Source organism: Dendropsophus ebraccatus, chromosome 2 (genome assembly GCF_027789765.1).
Source record: "Dendropsophus ebraccatus isolate aDenEbr1 chromosome 2, aDenEbr1.pat, whole genome shotgun sequence".
Taxonomy (NCBI): Eukaryota; Metazoa; Chordata; class Amphibia; order Anura; family Hylidae; genus Dendropsophus; species Dendropsophus ebraccatus.
In genome coordinates this window covers 202,766,193-202,780,052 of record NC_091455.1, presented here as the reverse complement: position 1 = coordinate 202,780,052, position 13,860 = coordinate 202,766,193, and positions in this window count along the sequence as shown.

Below are 13,860 nucleotides of genomic sequence, written 5' to 3'. Positions count from 1 at the left end.
GCTGGTGAGTCTTCAGAATCTTGCAATGTTGTTGGATTTAACAGAAAAGTTACAAGGAAAAATATATTTATGCTGGAAATGCAGATTGGCAAATTGAGAGATGAAATTAAGAAAGAGACTGATCCTAAAGTAAAGTTGATGAAATGTGAAAGGCTGGATGATTGTAGACGTGAGCTGGCCATAATGAAGGGCAGACTGGATGAGGGAACAAACACCGCACCCAAAGTGGAAAACTGGGCGATTGAGAGAAAGAGAGAGGCCAGAGACCAAGGTATGAGAAGGAGACTGAGAGACATTATTATCAAAAAAGATATTAACTATGACACAGTATATGACATTGTGGACCAGGGAAAACCTGTGAGATTTGGGGGAGCAGCTACTGAGGAATCGCTGCACTCAGAGACAAAAAATGGCGGATCTGTAAAAAACATTAACAGTGATGATGATGCAGAGAGTTCTGTGCCAGCCAGCAAGGGGTTAAACGCAGAGGATTCTGACTGTAATTCTGGTCATATGAGTGAGAATGACTCCACTATGCAGCAAAGTACTGACATTGTATATGATACCCCACAGAACAGTGGGAGTGTGAGCCGGCTAATGCCAGAGCCAACCGCACAGCCTGCAGCACACAGTATACAGGACACTCTGCAGCCTGCAGCACACAGTATACAGGACACTCTGCAGCCTGCAGCACACAGTATACAGGACACTCTGCAGCCTGCAGCACACAGTATACAGGACACTCTGCAGCCTGCAGCACACAGTATACAGGACACTCTGCAGCCTGCAGCACACAGTATACAGGACTCTCTGCAGCCTGCAGCACACAGTGTACGGGACTCTCTGCGGCCTGCAGTTTACAGTACACAGGACTCTCTGCGGCCTGAAGCACACAGTGTGCAGGACTCTCTGCGACCTGCAGCACAAAGTATACAGGACTCTCTGCAGCCTGCAGCACACAGTATACAGGACTCTCTGCGGCCTGCAGCACACGGTGTACGGGGCTCTCTGTGGCCTGCAGGGAGTAGAGTAAAGGGTGCACAGCCACCAGTAGCACACACAGTTGGATCAGCAGGACAGCCTGGTGTCAGTAATCCTGTGGAGAGGCCCAGCACTGATCCCTCTGCCGGCAGACCTCAGTACAGATTGTTCTCCAGTGTTACAGGGTCAGCTAACCCCACACCGCAGAGGAGGAATGCGGTAAGGATCCGGTATACGGGTCCAGAAGATAGCATCCCCTCTAGACTGTACATTGGAAAAGTTTTATTAAAAGAGTTTATGCGGTTTGAGGCCTCGGAGGTGTATGCCCTAATCCATATCCCCTCCACCAGAATCTATGATATCAGCTTTAAGCTGCAGTATAGTCTGGACTTATTCTGGAATATCTACAATGATACTAAAGGTCACAAGATGTGGGAACACCTCCAGGTAATACAGTTGTCCAAGCTTCAGGTAGTGACCGTCACCATCCTGTTCCAGTCCGAGGTGGTGGCTCTGGCGGATCTAATCCACTGGCTGAGCCGGCAGTGTGATGTGAAGAGCCATCCGGCTAAAATATACGATGAGGAGGGGATTTGGAATGGTGGGTATACAGTAAAGATTCAGCTCCGGCGAGAGAGTGGCATGACCAAGCACCTACCACACTCCTTTTACCTGGGCTCAGAGCGTGGGATATGCTATTACCCAGGTCAGCCACGTCTTTGCCATAGATGTGGGGGCCGACACCTGGCCATGAACTGTTCTCGTATCAAGTGTTCGTTATGTGGACAGTTTGGACATGGAAAGGAGGACTGTACGGGCCCGGTGATCTGTAATCTGTGCTCTGGCCCAGGTCACACATTCAAAGATTGCCCACATGCAGAACACAATAAGTGTAATGAGACCCTCATCGAGGCCATGGAGGAAGAGCAGGAGGACGCCACTGAAAGTGTGGGCATAGCCCCAGAAGTCGCCAGTACCAGTACTAATGTCAAACAAGGTACCAGTGACCCTGCTGCAGTGCCTCATGTTCTGTCTATGGATACTGCACCACATGTACCAGCAGACAATGTAGATGAACCATCTATGGATGCTGCACTAATCACTGCAGAGCCTGAAGTATTATCCACCAGTGCAGAGTCTGCTAGTCCACCTAGGGATGCTGCACAACAACTCTCATCAGCCACTGACATACCACCTGCGGATACTGCACAACAACTCTCATCAGCCACTGAAGAGACAAGTAAAGTGCTCAGAGAACCAGTCACTAAACCCTCCAAACAGCAGCCTAGCACCTCTACAGATCCAGCTGCAAGTACCCGTGTAGATGATGACGGGCTCCAGATCGTAAAAAGAAAAAACACAACAGTGGATTCCTCTAGAAAGATCACTGCAACCAAGAAGCCAGCTGAGCCGCCAGCGCTGGAGATCACCTCTGGAAGGTACAGTGCTCTGGGAGAAGAAGAGCAGGAGACAACAATAGAACAAGTTCCCTCAACCCTTCCTGATGATGACCCTGAACCCTCAGTGTCCACCAAGAGATGGGGAACTACAGGTCACAGCAGTGGAAGGAGAAAAAGGACTAAGAAGGCCAAGTGAATGAGACTGAGACTCAGCTCTATCAATGTAAATAGTGTGAGGACTAAGAGCCGGCGACAGGCGATCTACCAGCTTCTGTCTCAGGAGAGATCTGACATCTTCTTCCTTCAGGAGACTTATCTGAAGAGCAGCACTCATGTGTTTGCAGCCAGGAAAGACTGGAGACATGGCCCATCGTTCTGGTCCTTTGGGCTGGAGAGGAATGATGGGGTGGGGATTCTCTTCAATGTCATGGACGTACAGGTGGAGCGGGTCCTAGAGATCTGTCCGGGTCGCTGCCTGATGCTGGACTTCACACTGGACACTGTACATTATAGAGCTATAAATGTCTATGCTCAGCAGACTAGGAAGGAGAGGAGAGAACTGTTCAGGCAGATGAAGCCATATTGTTTTACATCTAAGGTGTTTATATTGTGTGGTGACTTTAATAGTGTTGCATGTAATGTGGACCGGTCCAGTAGTCATAAGAGACTGAGATATGATGAGACCTTTCTCAATACTGTAGTGCAGCAGGCTCATCTAGTGGATCCCTATAGCTCACAATGTAGCGGTAAAGCTTACACCTACCATAAGGCAGGGAACGCCAGCAGAATAGACCGAGTGTATGTGAAGAGAGACATGATGTGTTCTCAGTACAGGATCAGCCCCATAGAGTTCTCTGACCATTGTATGGTGAGTGTGACCTTAGACCTGGCTCATGCTGTGCTTTATGGTAGAGGTTACTGGAAGGTGAACAGCTCGGCGCTTCAGGATCCAGAGTTTGTAGAGGCTTTTACCACCTTCTATAGTGACCGCAGGACCACCCAGTGTATGTTTGATGATACAGCCGAGTGGTGGGAGTGCATGAAAGGGGACATCAAGCAGTTTATTATGGGGGCAGCCAGGAGACGCAGTAATGTGCAGTATATGAGGTATTCTGCCCTCAGATTGCAGCTCAGCCGCATGTACAGCAGGATGAATGGTGGAGAGAATGTGGACAGCAAGAAGGTCAGCGAGGTGAAGCAGAAGATGAGGGATCTGCAGTATGACCGCCTCAAATCTCTCAAGGCTGAGGGACAGTATGACAATTGGGGGGTTCACACCCCGGACCCCTTCATTGCCTGCAAGAACAGAGTCAGCAGGAAGCTTATGACCTCCTTATTAGATGATGGCGGGAAGGAGCAGTCGGGGCAGGAGAACCTCAGTAACATCATCAGTGAATTCTACAGGGATCTGTATAAAGGTTGTCAGATTAGGGAAGAGGACATCAGTACCTACCTGAGAGGCGTGACTGTGCCCAGACTAGATCCCCTACAGGCAGATAGCATGACTGACCCCATAACTGAGGCTGAGGTGAAGAGGAGCATAGATTCCCTGAAGAGCAACAAGAGTCCGGGGCTGGACGGCCTCACCAGTGAGTTATACAAGACGTTCAGGGACCTGTTAGCCCCAGACCTGGTGCAGGTGTATAATGACTCCCTCTCTGCTGGGCGGCTGCTCCAGTCACAATATACATCCGTGCTGGTCCTTTTGGCCAAGAAAGGTAATTTAAAAGATATCAGAAACTGGCGTCCATTATCTCTACTAAACACTGATTATAAGATTCTGGCTAAGATCCTGTACTATAGACTGAGTGATGTAGCAGATCAGCTGATCATATCCAGCCAAACCTGTGGGGTGAAAGGTCGATCAATAGATGACTCTTTATTGCTGGTAAGAGAAACCATTACCTACATGAAGCAGCATAAGGTGGGGGCTTATGTCATAGGCCTAGATCAGAGTAAGGCATTCGATAGAGTCCACCATGACTATCTGTACCGTGTGTTGTTGGAGTATGGGCTTCCTGCCGACTTTGTACAGTGGCTGCGGATCTTGTATAGAGAGGCGGTAAGCCAGCCACTAGTCAATGGTCACCTAGTAAATCCCTTCAGGATTCTGTCCGGTGTGAGGCAAGGCTGCCCACTCAGCCCGCTATTATATGTCTTCAGCCTAGATCCTTTCTTAAGGAAGTTGCAGGAGAACAGGGAGTTTACAGGCCTGAGATGTCACCTGCCGGATAAGGTGGAGGAGGTGAAGTTTTGCGCATACGCAGATGATGTCACTTTTCTGTTGTCTTCTAGGCAGGATTGTTTGGCCTTAGAGCAGGAGATTTCGGCATTTTCCAGTGTGTCTAACTCTGCTGTAAACATGGAGAAGAGTGAGGCCTTGTGGTTGGGCAGTAACAATGGTGTCTTCCCGGTGCCCTTCAAGATGGTGCAGGATAAGATTAGGATCCTTGGCGTTGTGTTTGGGGATGTGGATGAAGGGAAGGTGAACTGGGAGGAGAAGCTGCTGGAGTGTGAGCTGAGGGTACGGAGCTGGAGGCATTGGAGGCTGGCATATCAGGAGAAGGTCCGCCTGGTAAAAACCTTCCTGTTGCCCATCTTCCTCTATCTCAGTGTGGTATTCCCTGTGCCCAATAATCTGTTACCCAGACTAACAAACACCTTCTTCCACTTCTTGTGGGGTAGCAGGGTACATGTTGTGAGAAGGAACATTGTCTATCTCCCCCATAAGGAGGGGGGTCTCTCCATGCCTTGCCCCGAGCTCTTCTTCAGTCTAATGTTCCTGATGAAGAATTTCTCGTTCTGTAAAATCTCTGAGGAGAAGCCATGGTGTAGTTTGTTCAGGAACCAGATCCATCAGTTCTTGTCTGTGTGGTCGGTGGGTGACCCCATTAAGAGGATCTGCGGGCGGGTTAAGTGCAGCGTGTCCTGGTACGGTGTGCAGGTGATCAGTAAGATTATTAGATGGGGGATCCTATATGAGGACATCAGAGCACTCACTAGGAAGGAGATGTATAATAACCTTCTCAGGTCTCAGTTTAAGGTCCAGATAGAATTGAGGGGTGCCCCAAACCTTGAGGTGAGGCAGGCGGCAAAAATCCTATCAGACCCTAGAGTCCCCCCTCATATGAGAGACGTGGCCTGGCTGGGATTCCATGGCAAGATGTATGTCAGAGAAAATCTGAAGTGTAGGAACGTTCCAGACCGATCCTGTCCTAGAGAAGAGTGTGGCCAGATGACTGAGACCATGGAGCATCTGCTGTTAGAGTGCCCCTTTAGTGGAGAGGTATGGGAGGCTGTGTCCCTGTCTCTGAAACTCCATCATCTTGTGGGACAGCCGTACTATCAGTTGCTGTATGGACAATTTCCTCCAGGGCTTGGTAATTATAACAAGAGTACTTTATATGTAATAAATATGGTGACCATTTACCATCTGTGGTGTGCTCGCTGCTGCCTGGTCATCAATAAGGAAAGTATCTCCTGCCATAGAGTCACATGTAACATCATAGAGTCTCTAAAGACTGTATATAAGAGAGACCTGAAATGTGACCCGCACAATGTGTATTGGAGAAACATCCATGTGTCATGTTTTCTGTAATGTTATCAAGTAATGTAACAATATCTTTATTTTCTATGATTTTAATGTAAATACACTGTAATAATTTGGTGTAAGTTTTAAATAAAAAGATCATTATAGTAGTTATATTCTTGTATATAGGAGCAGTATTATAGTAGTTATATTCTTGTATATAGGGAGCAGTATTATAGTAGTTATATTCTTGTATATAGGAGCAGTATTATAGTAGTTATATTCTTGTATATAGGAGCAGTATTATAGTAGTTATATTCTTGTATATAGGAGCAGTATTATAGTAGTTATATTCTTGTATATAGGAGCAGTATTATAGTAGTTATATTCTTGTATATAGGGGGCAGCATTATAGTAGTTATATCCTTGTATATAGGAGCAGTATTATAGTAGTTATATTCCTGTATATAGGGGGCACTATTATAGTAGTTATATTCTTGTGTATAGAAGAAGTATTATAGTAGTTATATTCTTGTATATAGGGGCAGTAATATAGTAGTTATATTATTGTATATAGGAGCAGTATTATAGTAGTTATATTCTTGTATATAGGAGCAGTATTATAGTAGTTATATTCTTGTATATAGGAGCAGTATTATAGTAGTTATATTCCTGTATATAGGAGCAGTATTATAGTAGTTATATTCTTGTATATAGGGGGCAGCATTATAGTATTATATTCTTGTGTATAGAAGCAGTATTATAGTAGATATATTCTTGTATATAGGAGCAGTAATATAGTAGTTATATTCTTGTATATATGAGCAGTATTATAGTAGTTATATTCCTGTATATAGGAGCAGTATTATAGTAGTTATATTCTTGTATATAGGAGCAGTATTATAGTAGTTATATTCTTGTATATAGGGGGCAGCATTATAGTAGTTATATTCTTGTATATAGGAGCAGTATTATAGTAGTTATATTCTTGTATATAGGAGCAGTATTAGAGTTATATTCCTGTATATAGGAGCAGTAATATAGTAGTTATATTATTGTATATAGGAGCAGTATTATAGTAGTTATATTATTGTATATAGGAGCAGTATTATAGTAGTTATATTCTTGTATATAGGGGGCAGTATTATAGTAGTTATATTCTTGTATATAGGGGGCAGTATTATAGTAGTTATATTCTTGTATATAGGGGGCAGCATTATAGTAGTTATATTCTTGTATATAGGAGCAGTATTATAGTAGTTATACGAACTGGAGAGAGTGGAACGGCTGCACATCCCATCTATGGCTGACACTAATGCCGCTAGGCCTATATTAAAAATCAACACCAGAGTGTCTGTATATGAATTGATCAAGCCATATTGCCCCGTGTACCACCGCGCAGGTCCTCTGGTCCACACGGGTCCCTACGCTAACTCCACACCGTGTCGGTCAGCGACCGCCAACCCCGCAAAGAGTGCACATGCAGGGAAGGGAGGCCATGGAACGGCCCTGCAACCCCAATGTCACAGGACCAGACCCAAAAAGCCCCACCAAAACCACGCCAGCACCACCGGCGGGGAAGGCTGCCCCCAAACGACACAAGTATGGATATGGTATTACACTTACCATTGCTGCTCTCACAGAATGGGGAAGACATAGGTTCCAGACATGTGAGCACAGACATATCCTGCTAATTTTGGTCATGTGGGTCTTATAAAGGAGTGCTAGCTGTTCAGAGAGGGAGAACTGTGAAACACGAACTGGAGAGAGTGGAACGGCTGCACATCCCATCTATGGCTGACACTAGTGCCGCTAGGCCTATATTAAAAATCAACACCAGAGTGTCTGTATATGAATTGATCAAGCCATATTGCCCCGTGTACCACCGCGCAGGTCCTCTGGTCCACACGGGTCCCTACGCTAACTCCACACCGTGTCGGTCAGCGACCGCCAACCCCGCAAAGAGTGCACATGCAGGGAAGGGAGGCCATGGAACGGCCCTGCAACCCCAATGTACAGGACCAGACCCAAAAAGCCCCACCAAAACCCAGCCAGCACCACCGGCGGGGACCCATGTGTATCAGATACCTGCACGACCCATGTGTATCAGATACCTGCACGAGGTACATGGGGCAGTGTGGCTTGATCAATTCACATACAGAATTCTGATGTTTTTTATGCAGCCGAGAGGTACTAGTATCAGCCATAGGTGTGAGGTGCAGCACTCTTTTTCTTCCCTGAACCGTATTATAGTAGTTATATTCCTGTATATAGGGGCAGTATTATAGTAGTTATATTCTTGTATATAGGGGGCAGCATTATAGTAGTTATATCCTTGTATATAGGAGCAGTATTATAGTAGTTATATTCCTGTATATAGGAGCAGTATTATAGTAGTTATATTCTTGTATATAGGTAGCATTATTATAGTAGTTATATTCTTGTACACAGGAGCAGTATTATAGTAGTTATATCCTTGTATATAGGAGCAGTATTATAGTAGTTATATTCCTGTATATAGGAGCAGTATTATAGTAGTTATATTCTTGTATATAGGTAGCATTATTATAGTAGTTATATTCTTGTACACAGGAGCAGTATTATAGTAGTTATATTCTTGTATATAGGGGCAGTATTATAGTAGTTATATTCTTGTATATAGGGGGCAGCATTATAGTAGTTATATTCTTGTATATATAGGCAGTATTATAGTAGTTGGATTCTTGTACATAGGAGCAGTATTATAGTACTTATATATAAATAAAGTACTATATAAATAAGTACTTATGTTATAAATAAACTAGTATATGGGGGAACAGGGGGCACCTATACTATATGGAGGTAAAGTGAAGCCTAACTACTATATGGAGGCACAGAGGGGCATAACTACTATATGGAGGATCAGAGCAGGCCTAAATACTACATTGGGAAAGAAGAGGGACCTTATTACTAATGGGGAGCACAGAGAGGTCTTACTAACCTATGGGGGGACAAAGGGGGCGTCTGTACTATATGGAAGCAAAGGTGGACCTAACTTCTAAATGGATGTACAGAGAAGGCCTAAATACTATATGGGAACACAGAGTGACCTAACTACTATATGGAGACAAATAATTTCTATAAAGATCACAAAGAAAGGAATGGCTTTCTTGTATATAGGAACAGTGTTATAGTTCCTATCTATAACAGTTCTTATCTATAACAGCAGAAGTAGATTGTAGGTTCCATATATAAGTTTTTGGATTTGGTTTCTCCTCTCTTCTGCGCCTGTGCCTCTCCTGTGTTTCCATACATAATGCTCTTATTGGTTGTCACTCCATCAGAAGACTCTTAGATTCTAATTAGAATCCTCGGCATGAAAGAATCGGACGCCTCAAGGATTTCTGCTCCTGCTGATCGGCGCAGTAATTACGTTTCCTTTAATCAGTGTTTATAAACTTGCAGGATTTGTCGTCCATTAATTACATTGAGGGTAATTTTTTTTTTTTTTTTTAAAGAACGTTTCCCTTTTCTTTTTCGGAATGGTCTGATGTCGGTAATTAAACAGATACGTTTTGGTGCATTGTGGGAGACGTTTAAGTCATTTGAAGCATCAGGAAGCCATAAAACGCCATTTTATAATTTAGTTTTAAGATGAAATATTAAGTAGAACATCTGCGTCCAAGAAACCCCAGAGTTTTTTCTAGACATTAAATTTACGTCTTTGACTTTAGATGACTCTCCGCAGTGTCCATATATGCAATAAACCAGGGAATGAGATCATAAAATGTATTCATGTGCCTCATCTAGCAGAGCTGAAGGTGTTCTCTAAAAAACTAGTGTCAGAAATTATATAGATTATTAATTACTTCTCTTTAAAAATATCAAGTCTTCCTGTACTTATCAGTTGTCGTATGTCCTGCATAAAGTGGTGTATTCTTTTCAATCTGATACAGTGTTCTCTGCTGCCACCTCTGTCCATGTCAGGAACTGTCCAGAGCAGGAAAGGTTTTCTATGGGGATTTGCTACTGCTCTGGACAGTTCCTGACATGGACAGTGGTGGCAGCAGAGAGCACTGTGTCAGACTGAAAGAATACACTACTTCCTGAAGTGCATACAGCAGCTGATAAGTACTGGAAGAATTGAGACTTAAAATAGTAATAAATTACAAATCTATATAACTTTCTGACACCAGTTGATTTGAGATTTTTAATGCCTTGCATTATAATGTACGACATACTGTGGTATACTGCAGTATACAGTAGCCTTCTCCTGTGTAGCTTTGGGCATTAGTTATGAGATATAGTATGTAAGCCGCAGTTGTCCAGCCCAATCAAGGCTATTAGTACCCCCTGCAGAAGTGACAAATGCATGACCCCCTACAGCAATACTGAGACCCAGACAGCTAAATCTGTTGTCATTCAGTTATAAAAGTAAGTTATGTAGGGATCTGACCCCTGGGACCTACACAATGATGAGGGGTCCTAAAGCTGGATTTGAAAAAAGGAAAAAATGTCAGCTCACCTTTCTTGCTATAGTGGTTGACTCAGTTGGCAGTGTTGTCTTGAAGCACGTGGGAAAAACATATTGCGGGCCACAACCCGTAGAGCAATGAGCAAAAGGTAAGCGTCCACAGCTTCTTAGAATACAAAAATCTTTAATATAGCATCAAGAGCATAAAAGGACAAACAAAAAGTGAATAGTGGGCTAAAAAAACGCCTACGCGTTACGAGGTTCTACCTCTTAATCATGGCAAGGTTGAAGCATGAATGACAAATTTTTATACATTGCCCTATGTGATGCAACAGGAATAGGGAACGCCCCTCTAAGGGAGGGGAAATCTCTCGTCAAATCGATCACATGATCGGCTTACAATTTATATACAAGAAAAGAGACGAAAGAAAAATAACAAAACACATAATAATAAATTCTCCCAAAAAATAATAATAAACAGCAGTTTATACCTGGTGGACTCAATAGATATATAGTAAGTCTGATTTATAGTTCAAACCTCTCGGGAATCTGGTATCTAAAAGGAGAATCCACAAGGCTTCTCTTTTCCGTAGAAGAGAAGTCCAATTACCTCCTCTTCTGGGTTGTTTAACCCTTTCCACGGCACTAATACGGAGACCACTGATGTCACCCGAATGACGCTATCGGCGTCATTCGGGTGACATCAGTGGTCTCCGTATTAGTGCCGTGGAAAGGGTTAAACAACCCAGAAGAGGAGGTAATTGGACTTCTCTTCTACGGAAAAGAGAAGCCTTGTGGATTCTCCTTTTAGATACCAGATTCCCGAGAGGTTTGAACTATAAATCAGACTTACTATATATCTATTGAGTCCACCAGGTATAAACTGCTGTTTATTATTATTTTTTGGGAGAATTTATTATTATGTGTTTTGTTATTTTTCTTTCGTCTCTTTTCTTGTATATAAATTGTAAGCCGATCATGTGATCGATTTGACGAGAGATTTCCCCTCCCTTAGAGGGGCGTTCCCTATTCCTGTTGCATCACATAGGGCAATGTATAAAAATTTGTCATTCATGCTTCAACCTTGCCATGATTAAGAGGTAGAACCTCGTAACGCGTAGGCGTTTTTTTAGCCCACTATTCACTTTTTGTTTGTCCTTTTATGCTCTTGATGCTATATTAAAGATTTTTGTATTCTAAGAAGCTGTGGACGCTTACCTTTTGCCTAAAGCTGGATTAGCTGAATCTGATATTGAATAGAATGTGTGTATTTTTGCATCACCTTCTTCACATTGTATATACTATAAAAGTAGGAGGGGTATGAAGCTGCATGTGTATCTGCCAGATTGCAGGCTGTGAGAGTGAAGAAGCAGTGATTATGTAGTGTCCCAGAGCGGGTGTGACCCTACTGGCGCACCTGTCGTCAGGTATTACCTGTGTATTTCTATGGTCTGGACTGAAGGTTTGCACTTTACTTTCCTACCACTAGGTGTCTCACTTTTCTTGTCTATTGCACAGCTGAAGGTATTACAAGGGTTAACACTGCACTTATGCTATGTATTGTTTGCCGCACTGTTATCCTATCCTTAAGCTGGGTACCACAGACTTCCACTTATCACACACAAAGGTGTAGTCTGTTCCAGATAGTTCCCCACCAATGTGAGATTGGTCCCGTCCACTCCTCTAAAGCTCCTGAATGTCCGTAGGTGGAATCAGGTAGATCCAGTTTTATGTTTATAAGAAAGTAAACAGAAAGTTTTTTCCTGCAGAGGTAAACCCCAGGGCCTGGCCTAGAGGCCAGGTCCCCTGACAGGGGGCAACTATCCTTTCTTATCAAGTTAGGATGTTCTAGTACAAAAGAGGTTAGTCTGTTGTGGAGCAAAGTGCAGTTAAGCCGAAATACTCCATTAATGTCCGCTTGGTCATCTTGGGAAATCTTGAGTGGCTAGTTAAACCTTGCTGTGCAAGCCCAGGGCCTGTGCTACCAGAACAGAACTGGCACTTCGTGATCTTTCTGGCAAGAGGCAATATTCTCCAAACTGCGAGTACAGTATTTTACAAGTATTCTACAGTCCAGTCACCTTGAAAGAGTTCTGCTACTTCATAGGCAAGGTCACCTTGGTAGCTCCCTAGCCTCCTCACAAGTTAAGTCAAGCCCAACCTAAGTTAAGCCTAACCTACAAAAAACCTAAGTACACAGAGACCTATATACCACAGCACCCAGCTCAAGTGATCTGTGTTGTCCACTAGTCGGTACATCAACACCTAGCAACCCAAAGTCATTTCACCACGACTTCTGATTGGTTCAGAAGTCATAATACCCGGAGGGATATCTGGCTAGTCCTGTGTTTTGAGACTCTTTGATGAGGCTCCACGGGCTCTTCTTTTGCTTATTCATCCCAGGGGGCAATGCACCTAGGACTTCACTGCATTGAGCGCTTTTACTAGCAGCCGGCAGTATTGTCATTTGGCTGGTCTCCCTGAGATCAGTGATCTGTTTCTCTTATGGCTCTACTAGGCATTGCTCCCAACTAGCCAGAATCCTGCTCCACACTGAAGAGGGGCAACAACCTGAAACAGCTTGTCATTGCATTGATTTATAGGGCGCTTAATATGGTGGTTTTGGTGGTTTCCTAACAGGAGCTGCCCCTTGGCTGGGTCCTTCCCGGAGGGATATCTGGCTAGTCCTGTGTTCTGAGACTCTTTGATGAGGCTCTTCTTTTGCATATTCCTGTTTCCCAGGGGGCAATGCACCTAGGACTTCACTGCATTGAGCGCTTTCACTAGCAGCTGGCAGTGTTGTCGTTTGGTCGGTCTCCCTGAGATCAGTGATCTGTTTCTCATAATACAGCTCTGTCATCATACAGGGAGACTCCGCCCACTCAGCAGAAAAGGAAAGAGTATCTAAAGAAGAGCAGAAGATGGGGAGCTTGTTCTCCGAGTACCCCCTTCCCCATCTAAGGAGATAAGCTGTCACTCATCTGAGTCTGATATTCTTCCATTCCCCCTCTCAGCGTACATAATCTCTGTTGTAATTTCTGATTTTCACCATTACCTAAAGGTAGAATTTCATTTCCTCATTAGCGTCTCCGCCATTCGGGTTAATAATATCTCTTTTCTCTGTCCCATTTTCTGCCTGGTTCACTTTCTTATCTAAAGGCCGCTATAAATCCCAGAGAACACGGCGACTAATGCGCAATTGTCTGTCGTTTAGTTCCAGCTGGGGCCGGCGCGGGTCTACAAGTGGAATTAATCAGCGGAAAGTGAATAGCGGTCAGATGGCGATCCGGGTGTTTACTGTATGAGGCAGGACTCTCTGGGAGATGAATCCTGCGGAGCACGCGGCAGAGGTCATTGGGCGCCTCTCGTCTCCTGAAGAAAGAATGACGCCCGACGCTTTGTGCCGAGATCAGCAGATTTAATGGACGAGATGTTTTCTGTAAACCGCTGTCAGCTGAGGCTCTTATATTAAGGAATTGATCGGATGAGGAGTCATT